Source organism: Stegodyphus dumicola, chromosome 7, assembly GCF_044657685.1.
Source record: "Stegodyphus dumicola isolate Sdum_Otavi_A_Nest chromosome 7, ASM4465768v1".
NCBI classification, from domain to species: Eukaryota; Metazoa; Arthropoda; class Arachnida; order Araneae; family Eresidae; genus Stegodyphus; species Stegodyphus dumicola.
In genome coordinates, this window is record NC_140774.1 from 186,694,642 (window position 1) to 186,711,527 (window position 16,886).

The window sequence follows — 16,886 nt, forward strand, 5'->3', positions numbered from 1 at the left end:
TAAGTGATAATTTAATAAAAACTCACAGCAGCTCTTATTTCTGCAGGGAAAGAAATACTACGTTCAGTGCATATGTGAAGGGTATTGGATTTAGATTTAGGTCAAAAATTTTAAAGTCTATTGCCAATTAAATGTCTTTGATATTTATATTTTACATGTAACCCTCTCTATCTCTATTTCTATATTATACACACACACATATATATATATAAGTTGAATATGGAAATTAAGATTGTAAAAGTCGAGCAATATACTGTGAAGTTAATTATATACTTCGAATCAAGATATAATAATTAATTAAATGAAGACACTGGCACTTATTGAAGTATTTCATAATTAACGGTCTTAAATGTTGTTCGTCTAGTTTCCTTAAGTCTTGATTTTAAGAATTTGATTACTGTTCATTGGTAACAGTTTTTGGTAATTTTGAAAACTATTAATCGCTCTAATTTGACCAATTGTTTATTTATTTATTTTCGAAAATTCATATTTTATGTTATTTAAGTTTTTTTTAGTACTTTTGTTTTGGGTCACGTAAGAGCAGATTAAATTTTCGTCATTTATTTAAAAGACTAAGTAATTGTTTTAAAAATGTGTATACTTTATTTTATCGTATTCTTATTTGTGTTAATTAAAAAATTCAATGCTTTCGTATTATTTTAATTTGGTTTATTGGATACTTAGTTTTGATTTTTAATCATTCACATATAAAAATGTGTATACTTTATTTTATTGTATTCTTATTTGTGTTAATTAAAAAATTCAATGCCTTCATATTATTTTAATTTGGCTTATTTGATACTTAGTTTTGATTTTTACTCATTTACATAAGAACCGTAGGTCTGTTGAAAAATTTTACCTGCTCCTTGAAAGACCAAAGAAATTTCAGGATTTTTTCTATTATTTTTTTATAAATTCAATTTGTTATGTTATTATTTAACTTTTTAATTTAATAATTTTATTAATAAATTTGTGTAATAACATAAGAAAAATTTGTGTAACACTATTTATATAATAATAATAAATATATATAATAATTTAATAACTTTAAATAAAATTAATAATTAGTATTTTTTAATAATTTTGTTTAATTTTTTGTACTAATCTGGTGTATTTTCTTCCTGTTAGACTGTTAACCACCAAAAATTTTATTTAATTACATCATTATTATATCTTGGTATGTTATTGTTGTTTTTGCTTCCCGCAACATATAAAAGCTGCGTTTACACTGCATACAGGAGAAATAGTTTAATTCGATTAACTATATTAGCCATCTAAAATCTATTACGTGGTATCATGCGAAATTAACTTAAAACAATAGGGAAAATTATAACTCATCCATTTGTTAACATAAATTTGAGAAACCAAATTATATTCAAAAGTAAAATCCGTAAAATGAACAATATTCAGTTGCAGAATCGTTAGGGTTTTTTTTTTTTTTTTTTTTTTTTTTTTGACGCAGGAGACTTGAAAAATGTGCAATGCACTCACCGGGACTCGAACCATCGTTATTAGACAATTTGTTAATAAATGGCCTTTCAATTCAAACGGAAAATAATGTTCAAATGTATAATCAAATGTTCTGTGTTTTCCTTTTCATCATGAGTACAAAAGTTTCCTAAATATAAGTATAGAGATGGAGAAATATAAAAATTATGTTTCGTAATTTTTTTATATACCTGATTTCTTTGAATTTAAAAAATTCTAAAACATGAATATTTATTTTAGCTAAAATATTTTTGTAATTGGAAGTATATATCTGCGACCAAAAGGTTTGAAAATAACGGCCAGGTAAAGACTTTTGGAAACGGTCTATATTAAAGTTATTTTTTTTTCAATATTTCCTCCTTATAACTGGAAAAAAAAAGCAGGAAGTAAATGAAACAGATCTATTTTGCATTCAAGAGTACTCCACTGCGATCTGGTAATTAATGTTTCCGCTGGGATCCTGTTACAGATTGATAGGCATAGTACATCTATTGCATCCTAATTATTTTTATCGAGTATCCTATATTTATTAAAATAAAATAGCAAAGAGCTAGTAATAGGTAGAGACTTCTACTAAAAAAGCAGTATAATGAAGGTTGCATGGTTACACATCAGGTGAAATTCAGTGCCTCAGGTAATGGCGTTAGCGGTGAAAGTGCTCCGTGAGATGTTTTGAAATCCTTCTCATAATGTGACACATTTTTCTCTTCCGAAGAAAAAAAAAAAAAAACCACTCTCATTTTTACTTCCTCATTTCTGCAATCGCACCTCATAGAAGACGAGTCGTATTTACGAAAGGTTCTAACCTCAGTTTTAGTTTTTGTATCACTTGAATTCTCTACGAAGATCCTGTTCCTAGGTTAGTGTCATTGCGAAACGGGTAAACCCTCCCGTTTTCTTCAAAGGAATTCCCAACTGTCTTTTTATTATATTTTATTACAATTAAAAGCAAGGTTTTATCTGCGCAATAAAGGTATCATTTACTTTGCTTTATTACAGTTAGTAGTTATTACCTCGCTAACTAACTCTTCAATTCACTAATGCATTTTCGCTCGGAACAATTTTTGATTCTCTCGCATCCGTTCTTTTTTTTTTTTTTTTAGTCCAAAGGGATTTGAATCCCGAAGGACTATTAGTTTCGTTTTGGCATTTTGCGTCGGACTCATAAATGTCGGTTCACTTTTCAAACTGTTGCCACAAAATGTTAGAGTCCTGCATTATATTTGAAGAAATTAAATAATGAAAAATCTGCATAAATGTATGTATATTTCTCGTATTGTGATAAAACAACGGTACATAGAGTCATCGAATTTTGAATAACGTAATCCTCCAACGAATATGAGCATGTGGAAGACCAAATTTGAAATTTGAAATTTGTTTTAGGATCAATTTCCTATTTTTTAAAACTTTGACGAATTTTTGATTAACAAACTCAAGGATTTCAAAGCAAGCAATGGCAACGTTGTGCAGAAAAAACATTTTTATCTCCAGCGCGTGTGTCTCTGTATCGGAAATTCTAAAGATAGGCTCGTTTTAAAACTATTTTGCGATATTGCTGTTGCACTGGATCTTATGGTTTAAGTGCGAGGAACATGATATTTAATAAAGAAAGGTAACACACAAAATGTTAAAAAAAGGCCCTTTGGACGTAATTTAAAATCTGAAACATTTCAGATTTTTTTTTTCATAATAACTGTAACTTATATTTCATAACAAAGCATCTTTTGCTGAACAATGCATTACAGGCCTGTACGCAAGTTAATAAAGCTTAGCTTTTCTTACTCTGCGAGTCTATTTTGCTGGCAATTGCTAATAATGGATATTTATATCTGAGAATAGATTACAAAAATTATCATTGTTTAATTAGCATTTAAAATACAATTTCAGTCGAGATATATTTTTCATAATAAAGTATTAAACGTAAAGTTCCTGGAAAATCATCTTTTGATCTTTAGAAAATGAATGCAAATTTTCCCTTTACGCTGCCTTGATTGGTTAACGACGCTGGCTGACCAGTCGATAGACCCGGATTCGAATCCTCGAGAAGGCGTCAATGTTAATAAGTGTAACTACAGTGTCTCCCGAACGTCCTCACGAGAGGTTTAGTGGTAAAGAAAAATGACTGGAAATTCTTCGAATACGTCGCCTAGAAAGTTTCCCGCCAAAACTGAGCAGAAGCATCGTCTTTCTCTCGGGTGCGATTCCCACCGCCCATATATAGAGAACTTTGCTCCCGTTGAGGAGATGGTTAAATATCTGATGGCTATCGACCGGACATTTCCGTATCAATGCCTTAAGCAGCAAGTGTCCGATAATTTGGAACAACAACAATAAAAATAATTTTCTTTGTTTCGCGTCTGTTAGGGATCTTTCAGACTTTTTTTGTCAGAATTTTAATCTCTTAGATCCCTTTAAGGGGACGTTTTGCAGTAAAACTGGACTGTTTAATGTACTGCATTTTTCATTCAGAAGTGTACAGATCATGTTGCTTATAAAAATTAACTTGCAAAATTCAGTACCGGAGTGAATTCAGGATTATTACGGAATTTCACAGCGAAACTAAGCTGTACAAAAATTCTTGACATGAAAAACAAAAAATATTTTAACTAAATCTTGCAGGTTTTGTTAAGCGTATGCATCTTGCATGTTCTGCACCTTGGAGTAAATACTCCAAATTGTATACAAAATGTGCTATAATTAACAGTAACTTTTCCAAAGACCTATACCAGTTGGAAGTAAATATTCAGGGAAAAAAAGATACTAATGTTGTTAAATATAATCTTTTCATTCGTTTCGGAAAAAGGAAAAATAACAAAAGTTTCGCAACAGTTATTTCTGTAGTGAAATCTATGCTAGCTATATTATTTTAAACTACTGTTAGTTCTATTACATCGGTTATCTTTAAGGGGACTCATACACCTTAAAACCCATAAGATGTTCGAATAGGTGACTGTTGCAAGAATTGAGATGACTTATTTATTTTAAAAGCAATCACTACCAACCTTTTACAGCTGACTACATAACATAGCTGCTTTCTGAAATAGTAATCAGAAAGTTTGTGTTGCCACAAATATTTTTATAATTTAATCCGTTTTGTGACAACATTTTTCGTCATGTTTCCAACTTGCGCGCACAGTTTAAAACATTCTGTTTCATAATTTAATTCCATATTTAATATATAGCTTTTATAACATGTGGAAACTACTGTGAACCTAAAATTCTAAAATTTTCACGCTAAATTTTTATTTTATTTTGAGTTGAGTTTATAAAATGTATTTTATTAAAAAAAATTTTAATTTTTTCGTCCATAAAATTTTTTAATATTAAAATATTCACCAGATTGTTGCTTCAGTTAGAAAATAGTGCCCTATAAAGAATTCCATCGAATCTCAAGTATGTACCATTAGCCATTTTTAAAATATCATGCGCGCAAGGTGGAAACATGGCGAAATATTTTGTCACAAAGAGGATTAAATTATAAAAATATTTGTGGCAACACAAACGTTCTGGTTACTAGTTTCCAAAGCAGCTATATTATTTAGTCAGCTGTAAAAAATTGGAAGTAATTACTTTTAAAATAAATAAAATATTCGAATTCTCGCAACTGTCACATGTTCGAAGATCATGAGGGGTTTAAGGTGTACGAGTCCCCTTAAATCATTTTATGATAATTTCTTTTAATCTTTCTCTAGAAAGTCTCAGTTGTGGAGACATTAGGATTTTTTTTGGAAGTAAGAGACATTGAAAAATGAGCAACGCCTTCGCCGGGAATCGAACCGCGAACCTCTGAAACACGCACCCAGCGTGCAGATCACCACACCATGAAGGCATGCCAAGAAGGCGGAAGAAATACCTTATCTACTCCCCCTTTTAAAGGGCGACTGGGGTTTTAGGGGAAACAATCTCCAAATCCTGGGTGTGCAGAATCATCATCCAACACCCTTTTTAGTTCGGGCGCCAGTGTAGAGACATTAGGTATTTTTGGAAGCAGGTAAGATAAAAAATTAGCAACGCCTTCGCCGAGAATCAAACCGCGGACCTCTCGCGCCCAGCGTGCAGACCACCACACCACGAAGACATGCCAAGGAGGCAGGAGAAATACCTTATACAGTTAGCTTTTGTAGGATTTCTGTAAGATAATGTGCTGATCCTCATTTTTAGTTTAAAGAGGCTAGGACTAAAAAAGAAGCCAGGACTTCGTTTTGCGATTTTGCGTTGTAGCAATCTGTTGCATCTTGCTTATCTTCTTGCTTTTAAGCAAGAAGAAAGGAGATGAGGACTTTGGCGAACGCCGTTTCCTCCAGTCCGTGAGCACTTTGCGTTGAATCACTATAAATGTCCGTTTCATTTTTCAAACTGTTGCCACCCAATGTTAGAGTTCTGCATTATATTTAAAGAAATTAAATAATGAAAAATCTGCACAAATGTATGTCTATTTCTCGTATTGTGATAAAGCAACAGTACCTAGAGCAGTAGAATTTTGAATTACCTAATCCTCCTACAAATATAGGCATGTGGAAGAACCAAATTTGAAATTTAGAATTTGTTTTATGATCGATTTCATATTTGTAAAACTTTAACGAATTTTTGAATAACAAACTGAACGATTTAAAAGCGAGCAATGGTAACAGCGGAAAAAAAAAAAAGCCCTTTTTATCTCCAGCGCGCGGAATTGTGTATCGGAAATTCTAAAGATATGCTCATTTTAAAATTATTATGCGACATTGCTATTGAACTGAATTTTATGGTTTAAGTGCGAAGAACGTGATATTTAATAAATAAAGGTAACGCACAAAACGTTAAAAAAAACGCCCTTTTGAACGTAATTTAAAATCTGAAGCATTTCAGATGTTTTTGGTCAAGTTTTCTACTTCTCAGATTATTACTTTATAAGTTTGAATTACACCTTCTGCGCTGCTTTAATACAGCTTGATGGTTTCTTTTCCAATTAATGTAATTCAACTACTTTTTTCTGCACTACATATATCTAAATGTCAACATTTATTTTCAGAGGCAGACAAAAGACAGTGTCCGAAAAGCAGGATATCTTCGTTCACATCATAGATGTCCAGAAGTACGGAAGTTCTCGGAAGTACCACTTTTTGCACAACTTTCGTTTTTCATTATGTATTTTAAATAAAAGTTTTTAATGATATTCTTTCATTATTTTTTAAAAATAACATTTGTATTTTCGAAGAATGCACATCTTTTAAATAATAGCCTTATGATGATCGTTTTTCATACTTTCTTAAATAGCATTTATTATTCAACAGAATACCCAGATGTCAAATACAATACTGTAACAGCTTTAAATATTATTAAAATCTTGTAGTTTAAATAATTTAAATAGATGAACATTAAGGTATTTGTGAATGGCAATATTTGAAACCAGACTCGAGTGCCACGTGCGACTGTCGCACGAAGAATGTAATTTATTTTTAAATGTTAGAATTCTTTCTTCTTCTTGTTTGGTATGTCGCCATTTGAGTGCTAAATAAAGTTTTTTCTGTGTTCCATCATTGGAGTTGCTTCATATTGCCAAAGAAGTATCACAATGCTTGGGAAAGTATATAATAATTCTCATATTTCATACTTTGGCTATAAACACCTTTTCATACATTTTTGGTAACATATACAAGGGAGAAGTCTAGAAGGAATTTCTCCCGCCTTCTTAGCATGCCTTCGTGGTGTAATGGCCAGCACACTCGGCGCGTATTCGAGAAGTCTGAGGTTCGAGTCCCGGTGAGGGCACTGCTTATTTTTTCATGTCTCCTGCTTCGAAACAACCTAATGTCTCTACAAATCGATGTAACAATTTTGAACTACTGTTCTTCGAAAAAGGATTTACTTAATAATTCTACAAAATGATGATTATCCACAAAGGATAATCTTAATTCCGCGATTTGTTAAAGTATATTTCAAGAAAAGGAATATGAATTTAAGCTTTATTATATTCTATTCACTTTTAAATAAGAGTCACATATAATTTTTAAAAAAGCTTTTGTCATTACAAGAACAATTATAAATGCAAAAGTGTTTAAGTGATTTTTATTTCATTTTCTAAAATATCTTCTATCATTTTCTATAATTAAAGTTATATTAACTATTTGTTTTATTTTCAGGAGCTTACTCATAGTTAAGATAATAAATAATTTTATGTGTACCTTAGGACTGCTGGTATTAATTTTATACTGATTTACGAGTTGTTATTCATAACTCACAGGAGAAATAATTACAAAGCACACATATTCTCATGGCAATGGATTTTACTCTATAGACATATTTGAGATCATCTTTCAACATTTTTGAATTTTACTTTGTTGTGTTTTCTAGACATCTCATTTCAAACAATAATTCATAAAACGAATTTTATAATATTCATATACAATTATCACAATACAATTAATAATCGTAAGTAAAACTATTTGCAAATTGTTCAAATGTCAATTCCTTAAAGAATAAAGCACACCAGAAATATACAGCGTGTTTATAAAGTCCTGGACCCATTTTGATGTTTAATAACTCATAAAATAATAAAGATGAATTAAAATTAATAACATAAATGGTTAGATAGACTCAAAAAGTTTCATGACCCTTGTCAATGAATTTCCACGTGTGCCCCCTTCGTCGGACGGAGAACATCAAGTCGATATTCAATTTCACGCCAGGTACCGGCAAGCATGTCGGCATCCACAGAGGCTATTGCGGTTGTAATTCTGGCTTTTAGGTCATCCATGTTCGATACTCTCCTACTTTAAACGTTGTCCTTTACAAATCCCCAAAGGAAAAAGTCCAGCGGCGTTATATCAGGTGATCTGAGTGGCCAAGGAATTGGACCTCCTCGCCCAATCCATCTTCCTGTAAAATGGTCATTCAAAGAACTACGAACGATGGTACCCCAATGAGATGGTGCACCATCTTGTTGCAAAAAGACATGTGGCTGAAGCTCTTCTAGTTGTGGAAATACGAAGTTTTCCAATATGTCTAAGTATACTACTGATGAGACCGTCTTTTCTCTAAAAAAAAAAAATAAAGGCTCAATGGCTCGGTCGTGCATTAGTCCACACCACACATGAACCTTTGGGGAAGCCCTTTGTGCCTCACGGTATTCATGGGGGTTTTCAGATCTCCATATGCGCACATTATGGCGATTAACAATGCCAGAATGATGCCAAAAACAAAAGAGAGAAAAGTGCAATTAATAAGCAGACGATATTTAGAAAAGTACAGATATTTAGACTGGAAAATGAAATTATCTGAAATTAACCAGACGCGCAGACGATATTTACAAAAGTAAAGATATTCAAACCTGAAAAGGAAAATATATAAGTTATTCCATCAATAAATGGCATAAGTTTGTTTAAATCTTCATTATTTTATGAGTTATTAAACATCAAAATAGGTCCGGGACTTTATAAACAACCTGTAAACAATAAACATCCATTATATTGAAAGAAAAACAGTAAAGGTGAGGAATAAATTTCTAATTAAGGAAAAGCAAATTTAAGAATCAAAGTTTGTTGTATTTAGATAAAAGTTACGTCGATAAGATTGGCATAAAATGAATTATGTATGAACAAGAATTAGTAAGTCTACCTGTAGAGTCATTAGAGTTATTTCGATGCAGTAGACGTGAATGAATGAGCAATGCCCTCGCCGGAGCTCGAACCACGGACATCTCGAATACGAGCCGAGTGTGCTGGCCAATACACCACTAAGCCATACGAAGAAGGCGGGAGAAATACCTTATATAACAAATAATAATTTAATTGTTAGCAGAAAATTAACCTGAATATTCGATTAAAATTATAAGAAAACAAGAATTCTTCAGTGAATAATAATTTTTTCCCTTTAATTTTAAACATAATTATTATTTATTAATTTTATGTTTTCTAGAGGCTTTTCGGGTTTAAAGAAATAATCACATTTTATAATTCAAGTAAAACCTATTTTATTTAGAAAAATACTTTAAACTCAGTTAAGGAATATCTCAGTAGCTTTTCTGTGGAGGGAATTGATACCAGATTCTTCGTGAAGTCATTTAAATCAGTAGTATTTACCTAATTGAAGTTTAATTAATTAATAAAAAACTCATTGATTTATTTATAATGTGTAACTCTCCTTTTTCTTAAGTAACTCTTGTGAGTCAAACAGTATTCTATTCTTTAGACGACGAACTTCCGTTATTTCAAGTATTTTCATGCAACCCGCATCAGTTTGAGGTCGTTGCCATATAACTAGCTTTAATGAGTTTAGCGCAGTCATAACGACATCATAATATTGCGACTTCATTTTTTAGTGGTCTGCATTTAATGTCTGAATCTCTTCAGCATTCAATCGCATTTATTTAGCTGTCATATATAAGGAAATTCAGTTTGGTTATATCCTTTTAGATAGATAGAATTCAAAATATAGTTAGTTAAACTGTGATAAAAGAGCCTATTAAAAGTTAAACTGTGATAAAAGGGTGTATAGGTACAGAATTTTAGCAATAATTAAAACTTTTACCAGAATTCAAATATTATTTACACTCAACTAAATAAGACGTATATATCTAGATACATAATTCCGAAACAAATTCCGTTGATAATTTGCCCGGCTGTTTGGTTTTGAGACAAAGATTAACAAATAACTTTGATTTGTAGAGTCATCAGGTTTTTTTGATGAGAGAGATGTGAAAAATGAACAATGCCCCCACCGGGACTCAAACTTGGACCTCTGGAATACGCGCCGAGTGTGCTACCGTTACACCATGAAGGCATGCCGGAAACAGGAATAAAATACCTTACAGTGGAGGCCAAAATTGTGGACACTTTTGGAAATTTTTATGTTTTTGAACTTTGTATGCTTATAGAAAATGTTACGTTTTGCAAAATGCAAACTTGTATATATCATTTTAAAGAGAATTTATTACTGAATTCAATACAAAACACAAAATTCAATTATTTGCAATAAAAAAAAAGTTATATGTACTTTAATATAAATAAAAAACACAGTTATGAAGTGGTTTGTAATGTTTAGCTTTCCTGGGCAATCACTGTTCTTGTTCTGAAAACCAATCAAATGTTAGTAACTGCCAGTAGAAGCTGACATCATGTTTACACTTGAAACAATTCTTTATTTTGCTTTGTTCTGTAGAAGGAGAACCTTTTTCTTACACAGTGCAATTACAAGTAGGAATTTTTGTAAACATTTTTAATATTTAGTCAAGAAGCAATGACATCAAATAAAAGAGTAGCTTGGACACCTAGAAAGAGATGTAATATTATTGTGTTACGAGAAAGTGGTCTTTCCTATGCTGAAATTGCAAGACAGGTGGATGGTTCAGTGACTACACATCTGGAGTCCGAAAGTTTTGTTTACGATATCAGGAGACAAATTCAATAAAAAACAAAGAAGGAAAAGGCCGAAAAAGGTGCACCACATCTATTGATGACAGAAGAATAAAACGACTGTGTCTCCAAGATAGAAAAATGTCATCAGCGGCCATCAGAAGTGATCTGAGTGATGCTGGTGTTTCTGTCAGTTCAAGAACAATCAGGAGAAGATTAACAGATGTTGGACTGTTGAGGTAGAATTCCACGAAAAAGGCCTTATCTTAATTTTCAGCAACGAAAAAAAAAAAAAGACTACAGTGGGCAAAGGAACACATTAATTGGACAGATGATCAGTGGTCACAAGCTATATAAAGTGATGAAACTAAGATATCGTTATTCGGTAGTGATGGGCGAAAATATGTAAGACGGAGGGAGAAGAGCTACATCCTGACTACATTCAAGCAACTGTGAAGAACCCAGTTAGTGTTATGATTTGGTCATGCATGTCAGCAGATGGTATTGGTCGCCTTCATGTCATCGATGGGACACTGAATGCCAGAAAATACATTGACACTATTCTAGAACCAAAACTTCTACCTTCCATCAGAGATCTCTTTTCCAACAATGCTTCGTTTATTTTTCAGCAGGATTGTGCTCCTTGCCACACGGCCAAAATATCGAAAGAGTGGTTTCGTACAAAGAGCATTAACTTGTTGTCATGGCAAGGAAACAGTCCTGTTTGGTCAGGTGGGTAGGGCTGCGCCCTCTTCTGCTACTTATTATATATTTTATATACTCTTTTATTTTATATACTCCCCCTTTTATAGTACTTTTTCCTACTATACGGTTCTCAAAGAACAACTGTTCGTACTGCCGCTGGCTACATCTCAGAGGCATCCAAGTCGACAAATCCATTTGAATAGTCCTACGACACGAGCAATCATGCTTTTTGAACTCTCCCAGTTGCTCATCTCATATGCGCATAGCTCTTTACCCTTGTCTCATTGGCGTCGAAATTTAAATCATTCGCATATCTCTTACCAGACTACATTCCTACCGAGTTTCGTGCTTGTGGCTCGATTTCTTCTGGATGCATATATTTTTCTGTGCCAGAGTGTATATATTGCAGAGACATTAGGTTAATTCGAAGAACGAGACGTGAAAAACGAGCAGTACTCTTGCCGGGACTCCAACCTCGAACCTCCTGATACGCGCCGAGTGTGCTGACCATTGCACCAGGAAGGCACGCTAAGAAGGAAGAAATACCTCATACACCCCCCTTTTAAAGGGCGACTGGGGATTAGGGGACCCAGTCGCCAAATTCTGGTGGTGGAGAATCATCATCCACCATGCTTTTAGTTCGGGCGCCACTTGTAGAGCCATTAATTATTTTTGAAGTAGGAAACTGAAGAAATGAGCAATGCCTTCGCCGAAACTCGAACTTCGGACCTCTCGAATACGCGCCGAGTGTGCTGATCACTACACCACGAAGGCATGCTAAGAAGGCGGGAGAATACCTTATAATATGTTTGTATGCATATACACACCGTATAGATTTCACAGACACACCGTATTCACTTAAGTCCTTACCTGGTCTTTCGTTCGGAACTGTTGCTCGTATACATATGCTTCCGTTTACAAAAATGTTTTGAAATTCAGAATATTTTAAAAGTTTTTAATTAAAATCACATTTTAAATTTATGAAATCCAACTTTTACATTTTCCTCCAATGCTTATTTTTAAGGAGATTTTGTATTCATTATGAAATATAAAATGCAAAAGGTGTTTTATATTTAAAACACATATATTAATAACAGGTTTTATATTTAAATTCGTATAACAATGTTCTACGGATCATTAAGACAGAAATTCAAAATCTTGTTTAGTCTTCTGTTAAACGTTATTAGTATTTATTTCAAAGACAAAATTTATGCCTTTAGTGTTGGCAACATGCAACAGCCTTGATAGCAAGAAATAATCCTGAACACAGCACTGAGTAAAGGAAGAACACTGAGCAGAAGCCCATGTCATGAACCTCTGATATTAAGTATAAAAAATCTGATATGTACACCACATGACTTCCTTGTACGGAATATTAAATTACACGCATTTTTTTCTTTTATTTCATTTAAACTTATTGGATTGAATTAAATCTACTTCGCCGACAGCGCATAAACCACAATAGAATAAATGCATTCTTTAAAATTCACTCAGTATTTGTTTACCATAGCGACATTCTGGCGCTAGATTCACTTAACAGTATTGTATTTCGTTCATATTATAACTCATAATGCACAAAATTTATGTCATTTAAAGAATAGAATTATCTAATCGTTGCCACATGTTCTATTCAAATAGTATAATAAAGCTATAATGATGTATAAAAGAAATTAAGCAAACAAAGCAAAAAAGGAACAGTTTTCCACAGACGATTGAGTATTTCTCATTCAATTAATTCAGTTCTCACTTCGCGAGAAGGCAAAAATACATAAAAACTCAAAATATCTATATTAAAAATTACGAAGTAAATTTTAATATAGATATCTATAAATTTTAATATAGATATTCCAGAAAGGATTAAGCATGATTTAATTGACAGTAATAAATGAAGGCGTTATCTTTGTTGTTGTGAAACTAAGTTACTCTAGATTAGCAACAAATCCACTAGTCTGCTGTTTCAAATGTAAACAATCAATGGCCGCCGTCAAAAGAAAACGCTTAACGGCACTTAAACAACTTTAAAATTGTTGATAATTCTAAAAATATTGCACACAGATTCACTAAAGGCATAAAAACCTTAACCGGAAGATAAAAACAACATAATTCAATCATTTTTAAAGCAAAAAATGTACAATTTGCAAACATATAAGAGTAAGGAAACTGAGATCACTGAGCCGGGTAACAGAGTGGATATATATATAAATATATTTATATACGTTTGGTGCGGCCGATTGCAACCAAAATACGCGGTGCACATCTACATGTTATAGCAGTCCTATATACAAAATTTCAACGTTCTGAGGCTTCTCGTTTTGGAGTTATGCGAGATACATACGTTCGTACAGACACCACGAAAAATTCTCTTCAGAATTCATTTTAAAGCAGTTTTATAATTTTTTGGGAGGAAACGAGTCTTTTATTCTGTCCTTACGTACAGATATCACGCAAAAACATCGTTCAATTGCATTCGATAGCGGTCAAAATGGATATTTTCGTTGAAATATACTGCCTGAAACTTTTCGCGATTACAATACTTCCTTTTTACTTCGTACAAGGAAGTTAAAATGGGGCATGTTATTTTGGTTATAGGCGGAAACATCACGACAAAAACATCGCAGTCGAAAACATCGCGGAGAAAAATAAGCAAGACGAAAACATCTTCGTACAAAAAATATCGTGGGAGAAAAAGCAAGGAGAAAACGTTGTGGCTATAAAATATCGTGGTATAACACATCTTCATCGAAAATAAAGCGATTCAAAAACATCCCAGTTTTAAAAAATCGTCGTAGAAAATATCGCGGTAAAAAATAAAGCATCAACAAATCATGGTATGATGACAACATCGCAAATATATTCTTTTCAGGTTTTAAAAAATTTGTAAGTGTTGTTGGGGTAATGATTTATAAGCGCAAGAAGGAAGGAGGGATATTTTTACCTCTATATTTCATATTTTTGGATTAATTTATAATCAAAATGCAAGATGGAAACTCTAAGGACTCAATACCTGACAAGGAGCAGAAAATTAAAGCTGTCTATAGAAGTTAATTTTAAATTTATGTACTTAACTATTAATAGTCATTATTTAATTAATATTTGCTAAATCTGTATTGGCAGTTTTGCATGAAAAACATTATCTAAAAATTTAGAAAGGGGGAGTTATTGTCATGATTTGTAGGTGCTTTATTTTTTACTACGATATTTCCAACGAGGATGTTTTAAAACTGAGGTGTTTTTGAGCCGCTTCATTTTAGAGTGCTTTATAACAGGATGTTTTAGAACCGCAAAGTTTTCTTTTTGCTTTCTACGATGTTTTCTCCTTGTGTTGATTTCTCCGAGACGTTTTCGTCCGCGATGTTTTTGTCGCGATAATTTCGGCGACATGGGTGTTACAGTAGGCCCTCGTCTCGATATTGGGTTACATGAATCACATACTACGTAATTAAAATATTAAGAACTGGCTATATAAAATCCTTGTCCCGATACAAAATATTTAGTGAGGGTGAAACATAATGTTACATTCAGCAAAGGATTTTACAGTTTTAATTATCAATTAGGACACTTATTTTTGTTATAAAATATCATTAAGTAATCATTATATCAACGAAAATCTACACAGTTTTCAAGCATCAAAATATTTTAAGCTATGCATGCAAGTTATGAAGAAACTAATATCAATGGAAACAGGCAATACCATCTCCAAATAAATATAATAATTGAATATTAATTGCAATGTAAACCTTGCACAAAAAAATGAGACTTCCGTTCTACTGGATCAATTGCAGAAACTTTTCCATGTCTTGAAAGCGCAACTTAAGATATGTATTAGATTTATATATAGCATTGTTCTAACATGTGTATTTTGACACAAAATCGGAATTTTTCTAAAATAACATACCACTTTTTCCCATACTTAGATTCTAAGACTCAAACTATGTCGAAGTGTCAAGTTTTGTAAAGTCGCACGAGCAGTTTTTAAAAACATTAGCTCTCAAAATTTTAGCTCTTCAATGTTAATTGAATTTAGCATATATTTATTAATATCTCTATTTTTATTAAACTTATTTGATTCTTCCTTTCCATTTCGAAATTTAGGCTCATTCCAAACAAAAGTCTCCCATTTTTTATAAATTATTTTTTAAATTTGTAATTTGAAATAATTTTTTTATAATTTTTCGAAAAACGTTTTGAATTATAACCTAAATTAAACTGAATTATAACCTATAAAATTTTTACCACCATCTTAAAGTAGATGCATTTTTAAGCATACCTGCAAAAAATTAAATTTTTTTTATTCAAAATTTCTTAAGGCAGTGTCTGCCTACGTTCGGAGCACTTTTTTTTAAAACATAGAATTCTGATGAAATATATATTTATTTAGTCAAAATATGATATCAAATCATGAAAATAGGTAAATTTTTAGGAATATTTTCATAAATTTTTGAAATATATGCAATTTTATGCACATTTTTAGGAGAATTTAACACTTACGTTAAATGTCGTATATTTTTTTCCACAGCATATATTTCAATTTTATTTATACTGTATACTACTGCAACACTCATCTGTGTTATGAACTAAAATGTTTATGATATTTCTAAAATTTATTAAAATATGTGTAATTACATGAAAAAACACAGTTTCTTGTAAAATATTTCTTATCGTTTTATATAGAAACACTTATAAAACAATCAAATTAATAAATATAACTTAGATTGTAGCTTAAAACCTAGTAAATAATATAGAAAACACTATAGTGAAATTTAATAGAGATACCTTTAGAACATTTTGAGTAATTACATTTCTTGTATGTAAAAACACTAGAAAAATTATTTTTCCAGAAAACGCATTTAAAGATTTCACATTAACAGAAAAACTGTTCTGTTGTATTTATACACTTAAAATTCTCCACATTTGTACATCACACCCTCCATATCTTTATGCTTAAGTAATTTTGATTTATTATTTGATTTTAATTTTTTTCTGGCTATTTTCGAAATGAGCGACGAATGACATTTCGAGTTCTTTATTCTTTCGTTATCAATTCCAAAGTAATTTTTAATCATTTCTTGTTCAATTGATATGCCTAAATGTTCAAACACAGGAAGTAATCCAAGATACCCTGAATTAAAAATTAAAACTGCTATATATGCACCCAACAACATAGTCTTTATACCTAATCGCAATGTTGCCAGACCCAGTTCAAAAAACCGCAATGTTGCCAGTCCCAGTTCAAAACATTAAGCCAAATAATTATTGCCAGAAACAAACAAAAAAAAAAAAAAAAAAAAAAAAAAACAGAATTAAAATGAAATGTTTTAGCACAATTTTTTACACACAAGCAGGTAAAAAGAAAACCACGGA

The 16,886-nt window shown here is 31.8% G+C and overlaps 2 long non-coding RNA genes across 12 annotated transcripts in view; one reads left to right on the forward strand and one right to left on the reverse strand.

The window, feature by feature from the left end:
• The window catches only part of LOC118200065 (uncharacterized), a 418,146-nt gene extending 411,176 nt beyond the window's left edge, over nucleotides 1-6,970 (forward strand). The window contains exon 4 of the long non-coding RNA XR_015042274.1: nucleotides 6,500-6,970. This is a non-coding gene — a long non-coding RNA (uncharacterized LOC118200065). The remainder of the gene's footprint in view (nucleotides 1-6,499) is intronic.
• Nucleotides 1-16,886, reverse strand: part of LOC118197308 (uncharacterized) — a 397,612-nt gene that overhangs the window by 229,350 nt on the left and 151,376 nt on the right. For 2 of the 11 annotated variants that reach the window (XR_015042264.1, XR_015042272.1), the window contains exon 2: nucleotides 9,085-9,233. The exons of the other annotated variants lie outside the window; for them this stretch is intronic. This is a non-coding gene — a long non-coding RNA (uncharacterized LOC118197308). The remainder of the gene's footprint in view (nucleotides 1-9,084; nucleotides 9,234-16,886) is intronic. 11 annotated transcript variants of the gene reach the window in all.